Source organism: Topomyia yanbarensis, chromosome 2 (assembly GCF_030247195.1).
Source record: "Topomyia yanbarensis strain Yona2022 chromosome 2, ASM3024719v1, whole genome shotgun sequence".
In the NCBI taxonomy this organism is placed as follows: Eukaryota; Metazoa; Arthropoda; class Insecta; order Diptera; family Culicidae; genus Topomyia; species Topomyia yanbarensis.
In genome coordinates this window covers 244,360,597-244,386,267 of record NC_080671.1, presented here as the reverse complement: position 1 = coordinate 244,386,267, position 25,671 = coordinate 244,360,597, and positions in this window count along the sequence as shown.

Here is a 25,671-nt window from a genome sequence, read left to right as displayed (position 1 = left end):
CGAAAGCCAAACTGGTTGCTTGACAGACCGTCCGTACCTTCCGCGTACGGGGTTAGCCTGTTGAGGATGATCCTCTCAAGCAGTTTGCCAGTCGTGTCTATCAGACAGATTGGTCTGTACGCCGATGGGTCGCCTGGCGGCTTCCCGGGCTTCGGCAACAGCACCAGTTTCTGCCTTTTCCATCTATCGGGGAAACGGCACTCGTCAAGGCATCTCTGCATAGCTAGCCTGAACATGTTCGGTTTCGCTATGATCGCTGCCTTGAGAGCGTTGTTTGGAACTCCATCCGGCCCTGGAGCTTTGTTCATTGCTAGGGATTTAGCCACTGCGAGTAGTTCTTCATTCGTCACTGGAGCCACCATTTCGACCGTGCCCGCACAGTCTCGTAGTGCAGGTGGCCAGGGGCTTGTGGCTCGAGACGGGAAGAGTACTTCGATAATCGTTGCCAACCGGTCCGGAGACCGTTTTGGGGGTGAGGAGCCCCCTTTGGTCTTGGCCATCACAATCCGGTAGGCGTCACCCCACGGATTCGCGTTGGCACTCTCACACAGGTTGTCGAAACACGCTCTCTTGCTGCTTTTAATAGCCTTGTTAAGGGCTAATTTCGCAGCTCGAAACACTTCACGGCGGTTCTCTCTTGCATCCTCGGTGCGAGCTCTTTGCATCCTACGTCTAGCTCTGAGACAGGCTGACCGTAGAGCTGCAATCTCGGCACTCCACCAGTATACCGGGCATCTACCGTTTCTTGGCAGTGTTTTTCTCGGCATAGTGGCGTCGCACGCGCGTGATAGAACAGCTACCAGCGCATCCCCGCTTAGACTGTCGGTGTTGGCCTCCAGTCCCAGGGCCGCGGTGAAAGCTTCGCTGTCGAAGTGATTGGACTTCCACCCGCGTACCTGACAGGGATCTCCCGCCCTCGGATGCTGCACACCATAGTTGATCTTAAAGCGGATTGCTAAATGATCGCTATGGGTGTAGCCTTCGTCTACCCTCCATTCCATGCCTGGAGCCAGACTCGGGCTGGCAAAGGTCACATCAATCCACGCCTCCACTCCATTTCTACGGAATGTACTAGCGGAGCCATCATTAGCTAGCACAGTATCGAGTTTCGCAAGCGCTTCCATTAGCGCTTGACCCCTGCTATTTGTACAGCGGCTGCCCCACTCCACTGCCCAAGCGTTAAAGTCTCCCGCTATTACTACCGGTTTCCGGCCCACGAGGTCCGACGAGAGCCTGTCGATCATCTGGTAGAACTGTTCTATTGGCCACCTTGGTGGGGCGTAGCAGCTGCAATAGAACACACCATTGATCTTGGCAATCGCCACACCCTCGGCGGAGGGGTGTATTACCTCTTGAACCGGGAACCGTCCCGTTGTATAGATTGCCACCATTCCAGACCCGTCCGACACCCAATTGCTGTTGCCGGCAGGGATGCTGTACGGGTCTAATAAGAGGGCGACATCTGTCCTCGACTCCGAGACCGACTGCCACAGCAGCTGTTGGGCTGCTGCACAATGGTTAAGATTTAGCTGTGTGACTCTCACGGCTTCTTCTTATTTAACTCACCGAAGGGACACGAAGGTCCGCCCATAGCATGTTTATGGGCTTGCTTCTTAGCGGTGCAGATAAGGCACTTATATGCCTTAGTGCACCCCCGCTCTTTATGTCCCTCCTCGCCGCAGCGACGACATAGTTTACTCCTATCTATGCCTTTGCATTCGTATGCTTTGTGGCCGGATTCAAGGCACCGATAGCACCTATCCACTGAAGGCGGCTGGGGTATACTAATAGGGCATACCGACCAGCCGATCTTCAGCTTCCCTTTCTCGGTTACCTTTTTGGCATCCGCATTCAGTAGCCTGAGGTAGGCTACTTGGGTGCCAGAGGGTCCATCTCTCAATCGCACAGAGGCCGGCTCGATTGTGACGTCGCAGTGCTCCTTGACGGCTGCGACGACGTCTTCTGCGGTCGTGAACTCGTCCAAGTGCTTGCACTGGAGAGTTGTTTCCGCACCTAGCGACCTGATTTGGGCACCCTCACCAAGGACCTCTTGGGCCAAGGCCTTGTATACTGCACTTGATTGTGCGCCTCGCTTCAGCACCAGGAGCATCTCTCCCGTGTTGGTGCGTCTTACGCTACGCACATCCTGCCCAAGGGCCGAGAGGCTTTCGGCCGCCTTCATCGATTTAAGGACATCGGCGTATTTGTCCTTGTCGGTTTTTAACCACAAGGCTTCGCCTCTGTCCTTGGCCTTCCTCGCAGGCTGCGGTACCTCCGGTTTCGGTGCCGGCTTTTTCTTGGTGACCAGCGTCCAGGGGTTTGAGCCCCCTGCCCCGGTCGTGCCGGGTTGCTGGTACCATCGCTCTCCACAGCGAGGTCACTCTCGCCCTCGCTTACCTCACCCAGGCGGCGTTTGACCTTGACGGTTGCACGCCGAGTGGTGTCGGTTTTGGCACCCTCGCCTGGCGACTTCCTAGGGCGCTTCGCATTCGATGCCGTCTTGCGATTGCCCTTTCCTTTTCCCTTCGAGGGGAACTCGGTCGCCGCTCCGATCGACGTGGCTGCTCCGTAGAAGGTAAAGGCCACTGTCTGTGAACCTCTATCGACCTTCTCTCTTTCCTCCCTATTGGAGGCCACTGTCTGGGTTTCTCTGTCGGGCCTCTCCCGACATTCCACCCTCTCAATATAGGCCTGCTGTTCCTGTCTTGCGACACGAACAGCTTTCCGGAGCTCCAGGAGGCTCAACTTCAACTCCTTGGCTATATTCTGCTTTGCGCTAGCGAAGTCGATTATAGAATCGAGTTGCTTCGCTACTTTGCGCATCGCAGATATTGGCCCCTCCGAAGCATTGGTAGGGCTATTGCCTACCGCCGCTGGGGGGTCACTGGTGCTTTCGGATGCAGCACTCATCGCTCCACTACTCTCCCCACGGGGGGGAGACCTCGCCAAACCACCTCTAGCGAAGGGGTTTGGCACCTCCGTTTGTTTTGTATATTTATTTTTGCTCTCCATATCAAATCCCACGAGTCGCGCGAGAAATAAATGTCCGCCACGCCAGAGCTCCGCATTAGCGTGGTAAGGGACGCTTACTGTGGGGGTTGCCCAGGTACCCCACAGGCTCCGTTAACGATCGAGCATCTTTTTCACCCCCTCGATCACTCATCCCTCGGCACGGGTCGCTTCACGCCTTGGAATTGGGGTTATGCCCTACCTTGCTTTACGTGGTGATCTCGGCCCGGATCATCACAACCATCCTCCTTTACCAGGGCTTTGGACCTGTAGCTCTGTTCCATGTACGTATGTTATTACAGACATGCTACTATTGAGATCCGTCATTCGCTAGCGGAGTTATGTCTGTATGTGTGTGTGTATGTGTATGTATGTATGTATGTCAGTCAACTGGTCCCACTGTGTCAGCACGGAACAGTAATCAATGCGCTCATATTTACATCTCGCTATATCTACGGTATTTCGCGGGTGTTATAAAGTGAGCCTATTCTTAAAGTTTAATTGAGAACCGAGGAAGTGGTAGTGTGTGAAAGTTCGCCGAAAATCGACATTTAGGTGGCAAATTTTGGAGTAAAAAACAGTGGTAAACGAGTGTGTTCACAAACAAACGCGCGCCATCGCACTCGGTCTAAGTGATACAATCAGCAGCACTGCTGTTGACCGGTGCAACTGTGGGTAGAAGACGAAATAAGAGTGCGCAAATTTGAAGAAAAAATCAGTACGATAGAAGCTGATATATAATCATAAAGAAGATAGTGTCCGTACGTGTTTATTGACGACTGTACATACGGTGAAGAGATAGTGTCGGATATACTGGTCACCACATAAGTGTCGCCCATGGGGGCAAATGATCCCCCTCCTCTTGGGGGGGATACAACCCTAACAAGAACGTTACCACTCTGGATGCAACCAGACGGGGACAGAATCGTTAACCAAATATTACTTCTGCAAGCGGTGAGTACGACAAATGTAGACAATAGTACAGTCCTATCACCATCCCATCCCGAAGCAAAACTTCCGTCCAATCCCTTTATAATTAATCAAACCCTACAGCAGTTTCTTGGTTGTGACCCGAGGACAGTGATAAAAGCCTCTAAAGAAGGAAGAGGCACCCGATACGTACTCCGCACATCCGCGAGAACGATTTACACAAAGCTATTGGGTTTAAAAAATCTTGTTGACGGCACTCCAGTTGAAGTAATCCCACATCCTACACTTAACGTTTGCCAAGGAGTAGTCTACGACGTTGACACCGTCGACCTGAACCCGGAAGATCTCAAAAACAATCTCTCCTCCCAAGGCGTGGACAATGTTCGCCGAATCACAAAAAAAATCGGCAATGAAACCCGGAACACTCCCCTCGCAGTCCTCACATTCAAAGGTCAATTACTCCCGTCTCATGTCTACTACGGCCTTATTCGTCTCCCAGTCCGCAGGTATTATCAGTCGCCCCTGCTATGTTATGGCTGTGCCAAGTACGGGCACTCGAGAAAGAACTGCTCAGAAACTCCCATTTGTGCCACGTGTTCTCAGATCCATGAACGACCCGGGGTTCAGTCATGCGAGAACCCTAAATACTGCCGTAACTGTGAGGGGGATCACGGACCCACAGATCGAAACTGCCCAGTATATAAAAAAGAAGAAGCAATCATAAAGTTGAAAACCGACAATAATCTCACCTTTGGCGAAGCAAGGGCTGAATTGAAAAGAAACAAACAACCAACAACATATGCCAATCAAACGAGCTGCCAAGCCAACGAGAAGGACCAACTAATAAAAGAACTGCGAGAAGAACTAAATAAGGCACGTAAAATTAACAACGAAACAAAAGCTTTGCGCCAAGAAGTAGCAACACTCCGCCGACAAATGGCTTCCAATCAGCAGAATAACCCTCAAATAGAAGCCCTATCGGACGAGTTGAAAAGATATAAAGAAGCGTACAGAAAACTTGTCGGATAACGTTCCATCTCCAAAATCGACAGCAAGCATAGCGCGAGCGAAGACGTGGTAAACTCTCAGACCAACTGGACCAAAAAGAACCAACCCTCTACCTCGGCAGCCAGCATAGAAAATGTTGAAGAAGAAGAAGCGAGCCACTTACTGCGAAAACAAACCCCAGTCTCCTTTGCAATACCAACCGGGCCGACCACTAGGGGTCGTTCCAAGAAACCAAAATTAGGACACCACGGCAACACTGTCACAACTGAGTTTAACCCAAAAAACCTAACTAAAAGCACTAGTGACGGTGGATCAAACCAAGATATCGCTGACGGAGAATCGGATCTTACCATATCGGACTAAACTTCAAGCGACGGCAAACAATGTAAGCAAACGACCAAAAACTCTCACCATCTATCACCAACATATCTCTAATAGCTGCTTATCCTACTGTTCCAAACTCTCCATCCCCTCAGGCATCGAAAGTGCCGAATTTCGATGATCTCGATGTTGTTGGGGCACCTGTACATAACCCATGCACCACTTCCCAAACCAAATCCCTACTTTTCCATGTACTGCTTCTCACCTCTAGCCGCGCAGAAAATACAGTATTCACGACAATAAATCAACCGCAAACCAGGCATAAACGTCAAATACATGCAGCCATATCAGAAGGCCTACCACCTTACGATACATGCTGGTTACAATCAGTCGCGACTATGGCAGAAGGCCAACCGCACAATTCCTTGTGGGGCAGCCGTGGCCCCGTCAGTGCGGACGCTACACCCCCACCGGAACTGACGGACAACCCGCGGCACCCCAGAAGCATTGTGTTTCTAACGGAGACGCACAAAGGCGGTAACGCCTGTTCCTCCTCGGTCATCTGGCAGGACTACGTGGGTAGCCGGACGGAAAAGGGCAGAAAGGCCTATCCCCGGAAGGATTTCGTTGTACTTCATCCCAGATTAAAAACTATAATTATCTACGAAACCACTCTGAAGGAAGACCAATCCTATCATATAACACAACAAAACCTACCGATATTGCAAAAGGTCGACAGTACAACATTGAATGCTGGTCACGATCAGTTGCGACTATGACAATTTGCGAATTGCACCATCTCCAACAGGGCAGCCGTGGCCCCGTCAGTGCGGACGCCATAAACCCACCGGAACTGACGGACAACCCGCGGCACCCTGGAACTATTGTGTTGCTACTGGAGACGCACAAAGGCGGTAACGCCTGTTCCTCCTCGATAATCTTGACGGACCACGTGGGAATCCGGACGGAAAAGGGCACAAAAGCCTATCCCCGGAAGGATCTACCGGTTTTTCCCCTGTTATATAACCCGCAGTGGTGCTTGGAACGCCAACAAGACGATACTCTGGACTAAATCACAATTCCAAAGCAAATGGCTTCAAACAACAATAATACTTTATCGATAGAACTAAGCCCTATACCCGGCTGCTCCTGGCATCCAATGAGATTTCGCGAACCCAGTTTAAACTGTTCTACAAACACTACTCCGGCACCGACAGCACCAAAATCCTCCATTCGTAACACGGACCCCATACCAGCCTCATCAGATATAGGTACTGCGGGTGGGTTTTCTGCCAGTTCCTCAAGACCTGTTTCTCCTAACAGCCAATGTCTTTCGATTCAATGGAACACCAATGGAATCCGCAATCAACTGGGCGATCTACAACTGCTTATCAACCGACTAGATCCCATATGTTTGGCTCTACAGGAGACACATATCCGGAATGATCTTGATCCTAGCGATTGGCTCGGTGGGCAGTTTATCTGGTATGCCAAGCAAGGGGCTAACATCTACCAGTCAATTGCACTAGCCATTCGATCCGATTGTATTTTCTCCGTCGTACCATTGAAAACTACGCTACTAGCCTTGGCAGTCAGACTACATAATCCATTTCCGATCACCATGGTCTCCGTTTACCTTCCATCAGGCGCAACAAGCAATCTAAAAGGGAAACTCAGTGATTTATACAACCAATTAGTACGCCCATTTCTTATAATGGGAGACTTCAACACGCACCATACTGCTTGGGGAAGCAAGGTGGATAGCAAAAGAGGAAACGATGTAGCTTCCGTAACTGAATCATTTGATGCTATCTTTCTCAACGATGGTAGCGAGACCTTCACTAATGCTCGAGCATCATCAGCCATCGACCTCACTATCACTTCCAGTAACATTGCTGGTCTACTCAGCTGGCAAGTGTCTGCAGACACCCACGGCAGCGACCATTATCCCATCCAGATAACCCTCAGCAAACAACCTCCTCCTACAACGCGTCGAAGAAGATGGCTCTATGATCGAGCCAACTGGGAGGACTTCGAAAGCAATTATTTAGACCTTGCGCACCGAGACCACGTCTATTCTCCGGAGGAACTATCCGACATTATCGTCAAAGCAGCAGAAAACAGCATTCCCAGGACCAGCGGCACACCTTCCTGCAAGGCCGTTCACTGGTGGTGTCCCGAAGTACATGCAGCTCTTAAAACTAAGCGTAAGGCCCTGCGAAAATTAAAGAAAACTCCAATTAATCACCCAGAAAGAGAAACATACGCCGCAACATTTCGAGAACTCCGCAACGCAAGTAGGAAAGCTATTCGTGAAGCCAAAGACAAAAGTTGGTCTGACTTTCTGGACGGGATCCATCCGGATTCGACTACTACAGAGCTATGGCGACGTGTAAACGCTTTTAGCGGGAAACGTAGACAGAGCGGCTTCAACATATTGACCACGAACGGCCCACTTGACGACCCCCTACAAATTGCCAATGAGCTTGGGCAATATTTCGCTGAACTATCCTCGGTTAACGCGTATTGTGAACCCTTGCGTCGGCGTAAAGTAAATACAACGAGCATTCCTATCACGTTTCCTCCAGATCACAATACTCAGTACAACCAACCATTTTTACCAACTGAACTGGCCTACGCACTGGCCAGTGCACGTGGTAAATCCGCCGGCTTAGATGAAATCGGATACCCCATGTTGCGACATCTTCCTGCTCGAGGTAAACGTGCCCTTCTCGATAGCCTAAACCAAATCTGGAAAAGTGGACGCTTCCCAGACTCGTGGAAGGAAGCACTCGTGATACCCATACCGAAAAGAACCACAGGACGACGATCGGTCCAGGACTTTCGTCCCATTAGCCTCCTGAGTTGCATCAGTAAAGTTCTCGAGAAATTGGTCAACCGCCGACTAGTTACCTACCTAGAGGAGAAACAATTACTGGATGACAGACAATTTGCGTTTCGCCAAGGAAGAGGTACCGGTAATTACTTTGGTTCACTGGCAGAAACAATCGCTCAAGCCCGGGCCGAAGGACAACATATAGACATTGCAGCAATTGACCTGGCTAAAGCATACAATACTGTATGGCGAAACGGCGTCCTCAAACAACTCAAATAACTCCGCTAGCGAATGACGGATCCCAATAGTAGCATGTCTGTAATAACATACGTACATGGAACTATTGAGATCCAGAGCTACAGGTCCAAAGCCCTGGTAAAGGAGGATGGTTGTGATGATCCGGGCCGAGATCACCACGTAAAGCAAGGTAGGGCATAACCCCAATTCCAAGGCGTGAAGCGACCCGTGCCGAGGGATGAGTGATCGAGGGGGTGAAAAAGATGCTCGATCGTTAACGGAGCCTGTGGGGTACCTGGGCAACCCCCACAGTAAGCGTCCCTTACCACGCTAATGCGGAGCTCTGGCGTGGCGGACATATATTTCTCGCGCTACTCGTGGGAATTTTCATGGAGCAAAATAAAAACAAAAATAAACAGACGGAGGTGCCAAACCCCTTCGCAAGAGGTGGTTTGGCGAGGTCTCCCCTCCGTGGGGAGAGTAGTGGAACGATGAGTGCTGTACTCGAAAGCACCAGTGACCCCCCAGCAGCGGTAGGCAATACCCCTACCAATGCATCGGAGGGGCCAATAGCTGCGATGCGCAAAGTAGCGAAGCAACTCGATGCTATAATCGACTTCGCTAGCGCAAAGCAGAACATAGCCAAGGAGTTGAAGTTGAGCCTTCTGGAGCTCCGGAAAGCTGTTCGTGTCGCAAGACAGGAACAGCAGGCATATGTTGAGAGCGTGGAATGTCGGGAGAGGCCCGACAGAGAAACCCAGACAGTGGCCTCCAATAGGGAGGAAAGAGAGAAGGTCGATAGAGGTTCACAGACAGTGGCCTTTACCTTCTATGGAGCAGCCACGTCGATCGGAGCGGCGACCGAGTTCCCCTCGAAGGGAAAGGGAAAGGGCAATCGCAAGACGGCATCGAATGCGAAGCGCCCTAGGAAGTCGCCAGGAGAGGGTGCCAAAACCGACACCACTCGGCGTGCAACCGTCAAGGTCAAACGCCGCCTGGGTGAGGTAAGCGAGGGCGAGAGTGACCTCGCTGTTGAGAGCGATGGTACCAGCAACCCGGCACGACCGGGGCAGGGGGGCTCAAACCCCTGGACGCTGGTTACCAAGAAAAAGCCGGCACCGAAACCGGAGGTACCGCGGCCTGCGAGGAAGGCCAAGGACAGAGGCGAAGCCTTGTGGTTAAAAACCGACAAGGACAAATACGCCGATGTCCTTAAATCGATGAAAGCGGCCGAAAGCCTCTCGGCCCTTGGGCAGGATGTGCGTAGCGTAAGACGCACCAACACGGGAGAGATGCTCCTGGTGTTGAAGCGAGGCGCACAATCAAGTGCAATATACAAGGCCTTGGCCCAAGAGGTCCTTGGTGAGGGCGCCCAAATCAGGTCGCTAGGTGCGGAAACAACTCTCCAGTGCAAACACTTGGACGAGTTCGCGACCGCAGAAGACGTCGCCGCAGCCGTCAAGGAGCAATGCGGCGTCACAATCGAGCGGGCCTCTGTGCGATTGAGGGACGGACCCTCTGGCACCCAAGTAGCCTACCTCAGGCTACTGAATGCGGATGCCAAAAAGGTAACCGAGAAAGGGAAGCTGAAGATCGGCTGGTCGGTATGCCCTATTAGTATACCCCAGCCGCCTTCAGTGGACAGGTGCTATCGGTGCCTAGAATCCGGCCATAAAGCTTACGAATGCAAAGGCCTAGACAGGAGTAAACTATGTCGTCGCTGCGGCGAGGAGGGGCATAAAGAGCGGGGGTGCACTAAGGCATATAAGTGCCTTATCTGCACCTCTAAGAAGCAAGCCCATAAACATGCTATGGGCGGACCTTCGTGTCCCTTCGGCGAGTTAAATAAGAAGAAGCCGTGAGAGTCACACAGCTAAATCTTAACCATTGTGCAGCAGCCCAACAGCTGCTGTGGCAGTCGGTCTCGGAGTCGAGGACAGATGTCGCCCTATTATCAGACCCGTACAGCATCCCTGCCGGCAACGGCAATTGGGTGTCGGACGGGTCTGGAATGGTGGCAATCTGTACAACGGGAAGGTTCCCGGTTCAAGAGGTAATACACCCCTCCGCCGAGGGTGTGGCGATTGCCAAGATCAATGGTGTGTTCTATTGCAGCTGCTACGCCCCACCAAGGTGGCCAATAGAACAATTCTACCAGATGATCGACAGGCTCTCGTCGGACCTCGTGGGCCGGAAACCGGTAGTAATAGCGGGAGACTTCAACGCTTGGGCAGTGGAGTGGGGCAGCCGCTGTACAAATAGCAGGGGTCAAGCGCTAATGGAAGCGTTTGCGAAACTCGATACTGTGCTAGCTAATGATGGCTCCGCTAGTACATTCCGTAGAAACGGAGTGGAGGCGTGGATTGATTTGACCTTTGCCAGCCCGAGTCTGGCTCCAGGCATGGAATGGAGGGTAGACGAAGGCTACACCCATAGTGATCATTTAGCAATCCGCTTTAAGATCAACTATGGTGTGCAGCATCCGAGGGCGGGAGATCCCTGTCAGGTACGCGGGTGGAAGTCCAATCACTTCGACAGCGAAGCTTTCACCGCGGCCCTGGGACTGGAGGCCAACACCGACAGTCTAAGCGGGGATGCGCTGGTAGCTGTTCTATCACGCGCGTGCGACGCCACTATGCCGAGAAAAACACTGCCAAGAAACGGTAGATGCCCGGTATACTGGTGGAGTGCCGAGATTGCAGCTCTACGGTCAGCCTGTCTCAGAGCTAGACGTAGGATGCAAAGAGCTCGCACCGAGGATGCAAGAGAGAACCGCCGTGAAGTGTTTTGAGCTGCGAAATTAGCCCTTAACAAGGCTATTAAAAGCAGCAAGAGAGCGTGTTTCGACAACCTGTGTGAGAGTGACAACGCGAATCCGTGGGGTGACGCCTACCGGATTGTGATGGCCAAGACCAAAGGGGGCTCCTCACCCCCAGAACGGTCTCCGGACCGGTTGGCAACGATTATCGAAGTACTCTTCCCGTCTCGAGCCACAAGCCCCTGGCCACCTGCACTACGAGACAGTGCGGGCACGGTCGAAATGGTGGCTCCAGTGACGAACGAAGAACTACTCGCAGTGGCTAAATCCCTAGCAATGAACAAAGCTCCAGGGCCGGATGGAGTCCCGAACAACGCTCTCAAGGCAGCGATCATAGCGAACCCGAACATGTTCAGGCTAGCTATGCAGAGATGCCTTGACGAGTGCCGTTTCCCCGATAGATGGAAAAGGCAGAAACTGGTGCTGTTGCCGAAGCCCGGGAAGCCGCCAGGCGACCCATCGGCGTACAGACCAATCTGTCTGATAGACACGACTGGCAAACTGCTTGAGAGGATCATCCTCAACAGGCTCACCCCGTACGCGGAAGGTACGGACGGTCTGTCAAGCAACCAGTTTGGCTTTCGGAAGGGTAAGTCCACAGTGGACGCTCTCAACTCAGTGATAAATACTGCCGAGATAGCGATCCAACGAAAAAGGCGAGGTATTCGATACTGTGCGTTAGTGACACTTGACGTGAAGAATGCATTCAACAGCGCAAGCTGGGATGCCATCGCGCTCTCGTTACACCGGCTTAGCCTACCGGTGGGTCTGTACCGGATCCTGGAAAGTTACTTCCAAAACCGCGTACTGCTATACGAGACCGATGCCGGTCAGAAAAGGGTTCCGATTACCGCCGGATCTCGATCCTAGGCCCGGTGCTATGGAACCTCATGTATGACGGGGTTCTGAGACTGAAGTTCCCTCCTGGGGTCAAGATCGTCGGCTTTGCCGACGACGTAACCTTGGAGGTCTACGGGGAGTCAATTCCTGAGGTAGAACTAACCGCAGAACACGCGATTAGCACGGTGGAGGAATGGATGAGCGCGAGAGGCCTGGAGCTCGCTCATCATAAGACGGAGGTAGTTATCGTCAACAACCGCAAGTCGGCACAACATGCAGTTATCCATGTGGGAGAAGTCGCGATCACTTCACAGCGAAGTCTGAAGTCTCTCGGAGTCATTATAGACGACAAGTTGACCTTCGGCAGCCATGTCGACTATACGTGCAAGAGAGCGTCGACTGCTGTTGCGGCACTATCGAGAATGATGTCCAACAGCTCAAAGGTGTGCGCCAGTAGACGTAGGTTACTGGCAGGCGTTGCCGTATCTATCCTCAGGTACGGTGGCCCGTCATGGTCAAGAGCACTGAGGGTAACCAGTTACCTACAGAAACTGGAGAGCACCTACCGCGTGATGTGCCTCAGAGTGATATCTGCCTACCGCACGGTATCACACGATGCATCCTGCGTGATAGCGAGCATGATGCCAGTCGGGCTGGTCATTCGGGAAGATGAGGAGTGCTTTGAGCTACGTGGAAATAGGGGAGCCCGCGAGCGCACCAGGGTGACCTCGGTCGCCAGATGGCAGCGTGAGTGGGACAACTCCTCGAAAGGTAGGTGGACCCACCGGCTGATACCTAGCATATCGAGCTGGGTGGGAAGACCCCATGGGGAAGTTCACTTCCACCTGACACAATTCCTGTCAGGCCATGGCTGTTTCCGTCAGTACCTCCACAGGTTCGGACACGCGGAGGTCCCAGTCTGCCCGGACTGCCCAGGTGTAGATGAAACTGCCGAGCACATACTGTTCGTATGTCATCGGTTCGACGTCGAAAGAAGAGCAATGCTTGACGTCTGTGGCTGGGACACAACCCCGGATACCCTTATTCAGCGGATGTGTCAAACGGTGGAGAAGTGGAACGCAGTCTCGGCTGCTACCATCCAGATTGCCAGTAGGCTACAGGTAATCTGGCGAACCGAGCAACAGACGGCGGGCACGGCTAACTAGTGATTGGTTAGTTGGAGCGAAAAAGGCCAAGCGCAAAATAAGAGAGTGAATGGTCTGTTCATGCCGAGGTAGGTTGGCGCAGCGAATGGCAACCGCGTAAGGGGTAAACCCAGCCACCCCGAAGCAAGACAGAAGAGTGAGTGTATAGGCGTATAAGTGGACTGCCTCATGCCAAGACGGGAGGGTCGTAGCGTAGTATGTTGGAACTAAGCTATCGATGCCTCATGGCGTGGCAGAGGAGTGAAAGGGTGAGCATCCAAGTCAGTCTCACACTGCATGTTAAGGGTGAGCATAAAAGTCAGCCTCACAGGTTGGTAGCAAGCAAGGAATGAAAAAGGTGAGCACAAAAGTCAGCCTCGCATGGTATGTCAGAAGTGGGGCCTAAGAAAAATGTCCCACATGGGATGCCAGAGGGAGTGACAAAGGTACAATAGAGTGGCACGATTGAGAGTGAATCAGGTGATAGGGTGAGCACCCAAGTCAGCCTCACATGTATGGGTAGGGCGAGCACAAAAGTAAGCCTAGCAAGGAATGAGTAAGGTGAGCACACAAGTCAGCCTCGCATGGAACGTAAAAGGTGAGCACAAAAGTCAGCCTCATGTGGGAGTGTTTGAGAGTGAATCAAAGTGTGATTGAGAGAGCACCCAAGTAAGCCTCATACAGGATGTATGATCGCGTGAGTGAGAGTGAATGAGTACATTTAGTACAGCCATCCCCCCAGAAGTAATACCGAGAGGTAGTTCCTGGGAGGAATGATGGCGGAGCCCAATGGAGTTTAGTCGGTATTAATGGCTGGTCACCATTCGAGTCCGACACGCCCCCAGTGCACCCCGTGTGGTAGATTGGACCCTACCGTTAGCACGTGTACTGGGCTAGGACATAAAGGTCTTCTCCATTGTAAAAAAAAAAAAAAAAAAAAAACAACTTCGTGACTGGGGAATTCGAGGAAGTTTAGGTATTTACATCCAACAGTTTCTAACCAACCGACGATTCAGAGTTGCCATCGGTGGTACGTTTTCCAATTTCTTCTCCGAAGACACCGGAGTTCCCCAGGGCTCAGTTTTGTCGGTAACGCTCTTCCTCATTGCAATGAACTCCATTTACCGATATCTGCCAAAAGGGATACATATCTTCGTATATGCCGATGATATCCTATTAGTGGTAGCCGGTCTCCAGCCTAAACGGGTTCGGCGAAAATTGCAAGCCGCAGTTAATGCAATCGGTCGCTGGGCCGAGCAGAATGGATTCAACGTATCGACGAGTAAAAGCGAAATTACACATCTCTGTGGGACACATCATCGTGCCACTGACCGACCGGTCACCCTAAATGGTTATACGCTACGCTACCGAAAGGAACCTGTCATACTAGGTGTTTCAATCGACCGTACTGGCACTTTCGGACCACACTTTCGCAGGGTTAAGAATGACTGCAAAAGTCGTCGCAGATTGGTTCGTGCGGTAAGTAACCGACACCGCAGGACTAATCGACACACAATCCTTAATATAAGTCAGAGCTTAAAAACCAGCAAAACTCTATACGGAATCGAGCTCACAAGCTCTTCCTCCGACTTGCTTGTACGCACGCTTGCTCCGGTATACAACGGATCCATCCGTTCCGCTTCTAGTCTCCTACCCAGCTCACCTACGGAAGCTTCGTGCGTCGAATCGGGCCTGCTTCCATTCCCCTGGTTCGTAGCCTCCAGCATCATCAAACGAGCTGTTGCGTTCTTAGAGAAAACCACTGGAAACGATTGTTGCTTGTTGAACACTGCCAGGGACGTTTACAATCAGTTCACCGGAGAAGACTTACCAGAAATCGCCAATGTGCCTCGAGTTTTCCGACGAAACTGGTACGATCGAGGTCCAAACATCAACCTTTCCTTAACTAAAAAGATCAAGGCTGGAGATCCGCCTGGCGTAATTCTCGCGCAGTTCAACAAACTAGCTAGCAAATACGGCAACCATCTAAAACTGTTCACCGACGGATCCAAATTGGATGATCAAGTCGGCTTTGGAGTACATGGTCTTGATATTGACATCGCCTGCAAACTTCCAGCGAGCTGCTCAGTTTTTTCAGCTGAGGCAGCCGCTATCTTGTTAGCTACTCTCAAGAAGCCCCCTGATATTCCAGTAGTCATCTTTTCTGACTCGCTTTCAGTGCTCAACGCACTTGACAAAGGGATATCCCGTCATCCCTTCGTCCAGGCAATTGAAGACGCCTTGGATCCTCTAACCACGTTATGTTGGATCCCCGGACATAGCGGGATTAACGGCAACACCCAAGCCGACCGACTGGCATGCCAAGGCCGCAACTGCACAATTTATTTTACAAAAGAGGTCCCAGGAGCCGATATCCACCGATTGATCGACGAAAAAATGATAGAACATTTCGCGCATTACTGGCGAACCACCAGAGGACATTGTCGCAAAATTAAACCAACCATTGGAAAATGGACCGACAGAGAATCCCGCCTTGAACAACGTGTACTCTCCCGCCTTAGAACCGGACACACAAAAATAACCCACGCCCACCTCCTGACCGGCGGGGATCCACCGACATGTCATACCTGTCATTCCAGACTCACAGTTGAACACCTACTAATCGAATGCCGCGAACTGGAGGAGCTCCGCCGATCCCATGACATCGATTCGATTGAAGACGCTCTGTCAAATGACCCAGCCCGAGAGCAAGCTCTTCTCAACTTTCTGAAGGACACCGACCTATTTAAACAGATCTGAATGTTGTATCAGCACACCAACGATCTCCTAGCGAGCTCCAGCACGGCATTATTTTCCATGAAACATACCCGTTGTTTACTTTCTTTTTTTTTACAGCCTGGGACACTCTTTCTGGAGATCGATTAATGGAAGTTCTTCCGGCCGAAGTTTGAGTGACGAACGCAAAAACAATAGCAATATAATTTTCTTTTTTTGTAAAATAATTGTAATTAATTTGAAAAATTAGGTGAATGACCCTCGGGGTTAAAACCTAACAATAAACAACAACAACAACATGTATGTATGTACAAAATGTCATGTAATTATCTCAGCAATGGCTAAACCGATCTTAATGGAATTAGTTTCAAATGAAAGGCCTAACGTTGCCATTTGACACTATTATTTTTGATTTTCGATATGTTGTTTACATTCTGAGATATGGGCGATTTTGTCAAAACACAGCAGTTTTTTTGCAAATAACTTTTGAACAATACAATATACCACAAACTGCACATCAATAGAAAGCTTGGAAAAATACCTTTCTAACAAGCTATAGAATGCCTAAATCCGTGCACGAGCGGCGTAGATATTAAACATTTTGTATTTTTAACCCTCGCTAAAAATACAAATGTTCTTCGCTTTGATTCATTTGATTCATTTGATTCATTTGATTCATTTGATTCATTTGATTCATTTGATTCATTTGATTCATTTGATTCATTTGATTCATTTGATTCATTTGAATCATTTGATTCATTTGATTCATTTGATTCATTTGATTCATTTGATTCATTTGATTCCTTTGATTCTTTGATTTATTTGATTTATTTGATTCATTTGATTCATTTGATTCATTTAATTCATTTAATTCATTTGATTCATTTGATTCATTTGATTCATTTGATTCATTTGATTCATTTGATTCATTTGATTCATTTGATTCATTTGATTCATTTGATTCATTTGATTCATTTGATTCATTTGATTCATTTGATTCATTTGATTCATTTGATTCATTTGATTCATTTGATTCATTTGATTCATTTGATTCATTTGATTCATTTGATTCATTTGATTCATTGATTCATTTGATTCATTTGATTCATTTGATTCATTTGATTCATTTGATTCATTTGATTCATTTGATTCATTTGATTCATTTGATTCATTTGATTCATTTGATTCATTTGATTCATTTGATTCATTTGATTCATTTGATTCATTTGATTCATTTGATTCATTTGATTCATTTGATTCATTTGATTCATTTGATTCATTTGATTCATTTGATTCATTTGATTCATTTGATTCATTTGATTCATTTGATTCATTTGATTCATTTGATTCATTTGATTCATTTGATTTATTTGGTTCATTTGATTCATTTGATTCATTTGATTCATTTGATTCATCTGGTTCATTTGATTCATTTGATTCATTTGATTCATTTGATTCATTTGATTCATTTGATTCATTTGATTCATTTGATTCATTTGATTCATTTGATTCATTTGATTCATTTGATTCATTTGATTCATTTGATTCATTTGATTCATTTGATTCATTTGATTCATTTGATTCATTTGATTCATTTGATTCATTTGATTCATTTGATTTATTTGGTTCATTTGATTCATTTGATTCATTTGATTCATTTGATTCATCTGGTTCATTTGATTCATTTGATTCATTTGATTCATTTTATTCATTTGATTAATTTGATTCATTTGATTAATTTGATTCATTTGATTAATTTGATTAATTTGATTCATTTGATTCATTTGATTCTTTTGATTCATTTGATTCATTTGATTCATTTGATTCATTTGATTCATTTGATTCATTTGATTCATTTAATTCATTTGATTCATTTGATTCATTTGATTCATTTGATTCATTTGATTCATTTGATTCATTTGATTCATTTGATTCATTTGATTCATTTGATTCATTTGATTCATTTGATTCATTTGATTCATTTGATTCATTTGATTCATTTGATTCATTTGATTCATTTGATTCATTTGATTCATTTGATTCATTTGATTCATTTGATTCATTTGATTCATTTGATTCATTTGATTCATTTGATTCATTTGATTCATTTGATTCATTTGATTCATTTGATTCATTTGATTCATTTGATTCATTTGATTCATTTGATTCATTTGATTCATTTGATTCATTTGATTCATTTGATTAATTTGATTCATTTGATTCATTTGATTCATTTGATTCATTGGATTCATTGGATTCATTGGATTCATTTGATTCATTGGATTCATTTGATTCATTTGATTCATTTGATTCATATCTTTAATTTTATGCATTTCATGTTCAGTCATTCGTTTTATTTCATTCAAATCTGGAAAAGTGGACGCTTCCCAGACTCGTGGAAGGAAGCACTCGTGATACCCATACCGAAAAGAACCACAGGACGACGATCGGTCCAGGACTTTCGTCCCATTAGCCTCCTGAGTTGCATCAGTAAAGTTCTCGAGAAATTGGTCAACCGCCGACTAGTTACCTACCTAGAGGAGAAACAATTACTAGATGACAGACAATTTGCGTTTCGCCAAGGAAGAGGTACCGGTAATTACTTTGGTTCACTGGCAGAAACAATCGCTCAAGCCCGGGCCGAAGGACAACATATAGACATTGCAGCAATTGACCTGGCTAAAGCATACAATACTGTATGGCGAAACGGCGTCCTCAAACAACTTCGTGACTGGGGAATTCGAGGAAGTTTAGGTATTTACATCCAACAGTTTCTAACCAACCGACGATTCAGAGTTGCCATCGGTGGTACGTTTTCCAATTTCTTCTCCGAAGACACCGGAGTTCTCCAGGGCTCAGTTTTGTCGGTAACGCTCTTCCTCATTGCAATGAACTCCATTTACCGATATCTGCCAAAAGGGATACATATCTTCGTATATGCCGATGATATCCTATTAGTGGTAGCCGGTCTCCACCCTAAACGGGTTCGGCGAAAATTGCAAGCCGCAGTTAATGCAATCGGTCGCTGGGCCGAGCAGAATGGATTCAACGTATCGACGAGTAAAAGCGAAATTACACATCTCTGTGGGACACATCATCGTGCCACTGACCGACCGGTCACCCTAAATGGTTATACGCTACGCTACCGAAAGGAACCTGTCATACTAGGTGTTTCAATCGACCGTACTGGCACTTTCGGACCACACTTTCGCAGGGTTAAGAATGACTGCAAAAGTCGTCGCAGATTGGTTCGTGCGGTAAGTAACCGACACCGCAGGACTAATCGACACACAATCCTTAATATAAGTCAGAGCTTAAAAACCAGCAAAACTCTATACGGAATCGAGCTCACAAGCTCTTCCTCCGACTTGTTTGTACGCACGCTTGCTCCGGTATACAACGGATCCATCCGTTCCGCTTCTAGTCCCCTACCCAGCTCACCTACGGAAGCTTCGTGCGTCGAATCGGGCCTGCTTCCATTCCCCTGGTTCGTAGCCTCCAGCATCATCAAACGAGCTGTTGCGTTCTTAGAGAAAACCACTGGAAACGATTGTTGCTTGTTGAACACTGCCAGGGACGTTTACAATCAGTTCACCGGAGAAGACTTACCAGAAATCGCCAATGTGCCTCGAGTTTTCCGACGAAACTGGTACGATCGAGGTCCAAACATCAACCTTTCCTTAACTAAAAAGATCAAGGCTGGAGATCCGCCTGGCGTAATTCTCGCGCAGTTCAACAAACTAGCTAGCAAATACGGCAACCATCTAAAACTGTTCACCGACGGATCCAAATTGGATGATCAAGTCGGCTTTGGAGTACATGGTCTTGATATTGACATCGTCTGCAAACTTCCAGCGAGCTGCTCAGTTTTTTCAGCTGAGGCAGCCGCTATCTTGTTAGCTACTCTCAAGAAGCCCCCTGATATTCCAGTAGTCATCTTTTCTGACTCGCTTTCAGTGCTCAACGCACTTGACAAAGGGATATCCCGTCATCCCTTCGTCCAGGCAATTGAAGACGCCTTGGATCCTCTAACCACGTTATGTTGGATCCCCGGACATAGCGGGATTAACGGCAACACCCAAGCCGACCGACTGGCATGCCAAGGCCGCAACTGCACAATTTATTTTACAAAAGAGGTCCCAGGAGCCGATATCCACCGATTGATCGACGAAAAAATGATAGAACATTTCGCGCATTACTGGCGAACCACCAGAGGACATTGTCGCAAAATTAAACCAACCATTGGAAAATGGACCGACAGAGAATCCCGCCTTGAACAACGTGTACTCTCCCGCCTTAGAACCGGACACACAAAAATAACCCACGCCCACCTCCTGACCGGCGGGGATCCACCGACATGTCATACCTGTCATTCCAGACTCACAGTTGAACACCTACTAATCGAATGCCGCGAACTGGAGGAGCTCCGCCGATCCCATGATATCGATTCGATTGAAGACGCTCTGTCAAATGACCCAGCCCGAGAGCAAGCTCTTCTCAACTTTCTGAAGGACACCGACCTATTTAAACAGATCTGAATGTTGTATCAGCACACCAACGATCTCCTAGCGAGCTCCAGCACGGCATTATTTTCCATGAAACATACCCGTTGTTTACTTTCTTTTTTTTACAGCCTGGGACACTCTTTCTGGAGATCGATTAATGGAAGTTCTTCCGGCCGAAGTTTGAGTGACGAACGCAAAAACAATAGCAATATAATTTTCTTTTTTTGTAAAATAATTGTAATTAATTTGAAAAATTAGGTGAATGACCCTCGGGGTTAAAACCTAACAATAAACAACAACAACAACATGTATGTATGTACAAAATGTCATGTAATTATCTCAGCAATGGCTAAACCGATCTTAATGAAATTAGTTTCAAATGAAAGGCCTAACGTTGCCATTTGACACTATTATTTTTGATTTTCGATATGTTGTTTACATTCTGAGATATGGGCGATTTTGTCAAAACACAGCAGTTTTTTTGCAAATAACTTTTGAACAATACAATATACCACAAACTGCACATCAATAGAAAGCTTGGAAAAATACCTTTCTAACAAGCTATAGAATGCCTAAATCCGTGCACGAGCGGCGTAGATATTAAACATTTTGTATTTTTAACCCTCGCTAAAAATACAAATGTTCTTCGCTTTGATTCATTTGATTCATTTGATTCATTTGATTCATTTGATTCATTTGATTCATTTGATTCATTTGATTCATTTGATTCATTTGATTCATTTGATTCCTTTGATTCTTTGATTTATTTGATTTATTTGATTCATTTGATTCATTTAATTCATTTGATTCATTTGATTCATTTGATTCATTTGATTCATTTGATTCATTTGATTCATTTGATTCATTTAGTTCATTTGATTCATTTGATTCATTTGATTCATTTGATTCATTTGATTCATTTGATTCATTTGATTCATTGATTCATTTGATTCATTTGATTCATTTGATTCATTTGATTCATTTGATTCATTTGATTCATTTGATTCATTTGATTCATTTGATTCATTTGATTCATTTGATTCATTTGATTCATTTGATTCATTTGATTCATTTGATTCATTTGATTCATTTGATTCATTTGATTCATATGATTCATTTGATTCATTTGATTCATTTGATTCATTTGATTCATTTGATTCATTTGATTCATTTGATTCATTTGATTCATTTGATTCATTTGATTCATTTGATTCATTTGATTCATTTGATTCATTTGATTCATTTGATTCATTTGATTCATTTGATTCATTTGATTCGTTTGATTCATTTGATTCATTTGATTCATTTGATTCATTTGATTCATTTGATTCATTTGATTCATTTGATTCATTTGATTCATTTGATTCATTTGATTCATTTGATTCATTTGATTCATTTGATTCATTTGATTCATTTGATTCATTTGATTCATTTGATTCATTTGATTTATTTGGTTCATTTGATTCATTTGATTCATTTGATTCATTTGATTCATCTGGTTCATTTGATTCATTTGATTCATTTGATTCATTTGATTCATTTGATTAATTTGATTCATTTGATTAATTTGATTAATTTGATTAATTTGATTAATTTGATTCATTTGATTAATTTGATTAATTTGATTAATTTGATTCATTTGATACTTTTGATTCATTTGATTCATTTGATTCATTTGATTCATTTAATTCATTTGATTCATTTGATTCATTTGATTCATTTGATTCATTTGATTCATTTGATTCATTTGATTCATTTGATTCATTTGATTCATTTGATTCATTTGATTCATTTGATTCATTTGATTCATTTGATTCATTTGATTCATTTGATTAATTTGATTCATTTGATTCATTTGATTCATTTGATTCATTTGATTCATTGGATTCATTGGATTCATTGGATTCATTTGATTCATTGGATTCATTTGATTCATTTGATTCATTTGATTCATATCTTTAATTTTATGCATTTCATGTTCAGTCATTCGTTTTATTTCATTCAATTTGTTAGTATGAGTCAATTTATTCTATTAATCTTATAACTATTTCTAAATATAATCTTAATTTTTATGTAATAACCTAATCTAATTTGATTCGAGTATTTGATAATTTTGATTTACATTAATTTTTCTACTCATTTTATGAATTTAAAAACCTATTGTTTCATTTTTTGCTTTACTTTTTTATTTCGGTCGTTTTGTGATTTCTATAATTTATTTAGTTTATTCGAGATTTTATTCGTGCAAGACTAGAAACTGTTTTCATCCCACTTCTAGTTGGGTGCCTACTTCTAATCCAATAGTGAAATGTGTAAGAAATGTCTATAACAATACGCACATATATCTTATGTGTGCGCATACATAGTTTATACCAGTGGTTTTCAACCTTTTTCGTTCCATGTACCCCTTTCCGAATATTGATCCCCATGATGTACCCCTTTCTGAAAATTGTTTAGCATCATTACCCTGTAGGGTTGCTACCCCTCCAGTTTTTGGAGAGGATCTCATTGCCTCCGGGTTTTGCATCTATTTCTCCGAGTATAGTGATACGATGAATAATTTTAACTCAATATGTTCATATGAGTTCCTCCGGTGTTAATGTTGACTGCTCCAGAAGCGGACCTTAACTGTTGGCCAGGTAGAAAAGATTTGCTACTTTGTTGGAACCTTCCTAGCGACTGTTATGACGAATAACCGAATATTTTTCGCCCAGCAAAAATTTCAAAGACACAACAGAGTGCTTCACACATGCTACCGCTTTCCTGCCTGCTTCACGGTACTTAGCTGTGGCAGAGAGCAATGGTTGTTCGGCTGCTCCTCCACAGCGTGAGGTTCCGGTGCTTTTGAATTTTTGTCGTTAGCCAGGGAAGTGAAATTTTACACCTATCTAAGTGAACAATACGGTTTACGAACGCGATAAATTTACAGCTAATAAGAAAAGCTCAAAGTAGTGGTGTACATCATGCTTTGTAAAAACAAAACAACAAAGGTCAATGTGAGTCAATTTTGGTGATTGATACTTCGACGAGTTACAAAAAGAATGAAAGAGTTTATACTTTTTTTGTATAACTAAGTTTATTTAGGCCCAAATACGGTAGCTTAACGAGGCCGATAATTCATTTTTTAAGGTACATCGTACGTGTTAGTGAGGGAAGAGAAAGCCATATTTAGGGGCGGCTTGCTCCCCTCTTATGTTAGTGAAGGAAAAAGGTAGGAAGTGGGATACATATTGTAAAATTGACATTCTCGTTGGCTGGTTGATGATTGTGGGGGATATGCACACTTTATTGTAGTGGTTTCCATCCTGTAATCGCAGGGGCGAGGGGAGGGTCGATATTTCGGATGACTATTGGCACTCCGATGCTGTCATGATGTTCTTGTGACATGTGTCATGATGTTCTGAATGGACGGTTATCAAGAAAAGTATGCATCGTAGACTCGTGAAGCAATGCCATATTGTAGATGCAGGGAGAGGTTGACGAGGAGAGTTTGTACTTGTTTAATTTATACTCAGCGGATAGGTCAGATAGGTTTATAGGTATGCATCGTAGACTCGTGAAGCAATGCCATATTGTAGATGCAGGGAGAGGTTGACGAGGAGAGTTTGTACTTGTTTAATTTATACTCAGCGGATAGGTCAGATAGGTTTAAAGTGATTCTATAAAAACCTATCTCAGGTCAGTAAAAATTTCCTTACCAAAGCTGGCGAAAACCTTACCAAAGGGTGTAATCCTATTGCCCTATAAAAAAAGATTTTCAATTGGATGAATGCCACAATTTTACAATAAGAAAACTGTTCCAGGGCACTCTCAGTAAGCATCTCAATTCTTGACATAATGAAACAATAGGGGAGACTGAGGAGACTTGATCCCCTTTTTTATTTTTTAATCCTACTCCGTGGAATGATAAAAAAACTATGTATTTTTTGTAGTTTTATATTGTTTCTAGGGTTGACTGATAATCATAAAAAAAATACATGGAAATATTATACTGGACATGAGCTATGAGCATTTTTGGAAAACAATAAAAAAATGTAAAATTCTTTGATTAGTGGAGACTCGATCCCTAATTTGGGGACACTTGATTATTTTTTTGAAAACGTGTTTAAAAGAGCATGTAGGGTAATAAGCCTATTTTTACCCTGTTTCTATTATCATCCTACCAATCTGAAGCCTTTGGTTAGAACAGCGTCTGCCATCTTTGCTCAACGCATTTACTCAAATGGTGTTGCGATAATTGGGGTACTCGATTAGAGTTTTTGCTGTGCTCAAACAGAAGATTTTCACCATTCTCAAGACAATTTTGTTATTATATTGGCTCTTAATAAGAGGCGAATGACCTTAAAGTTAAAAAATCCATAATCGAAATAAAAAAATGGCTCCTAATAACAAGGCAAAGAAGCTGGAATAATAAAATTAATAAAGAAATAATGTGGCACCCTCCCTAATAGGGCAAAAATAGATACCTAACCCCATTCAATGTTATAAATGTATTGTGGTATTGATAAAATTGTTGTGATTTACTATTTTGTTACTACATATTATCCATCTCTCACCTGATTTTTATTACGAATTCCCCAAATCTCTGTGAAATGATTTGAAAGCTGTCGTTATTATGGTTGAGGAACGTCAAATGTGGGATGCATGGTTGCTACGTATGCTGTAGTAAACATTTACAGCTATGTTTTGTATGATGAAGCGTTCATTTTTGACAGTTTTTTGTTATTTTATGGCAACATTGACTTCAATTGTTCTGGTGTGAATTTGGTTATAATCAGTAGTGTGTATGAAGCATGGCGAAGGGGATCAAATCTCCACGAATTTGAAGGGATCAAGTGAACCCATAGCATCTATTTCAGCAAACTTTAGTACAAATATAGTTGAACAAAAAAATCAGCTCAATCATAGCGTATTCATATAATTGACATTCTCCTGTATTTCTGTATGCAAAAGTATAGTATGCAGTGGGAGACTTTATAAATTGTATAAAAGTTTGAAAATTTGGAAAATAAATCTTCTTCAGTTCTTCTGAGATTTATTTCTTTAAATCGATAAAAATTCGGTAACACATGTCCAATTTATTTTTTTGTGTTAAAGAAACTTTTGTTTAGATAAAACTACGCAACTTTCTAGTATATTCTATTAATGTATTCTGATCCGCCTTTGAGTTACAATGATGGTATCAAGTCTCCTCAGTCTCCCCTATATAAGAGACCATTCATAAATGATGTAGCATTTTTTGAGTAATTTTTAACACCTCCCTCCCCCATCGTAGCATTTCGTCAC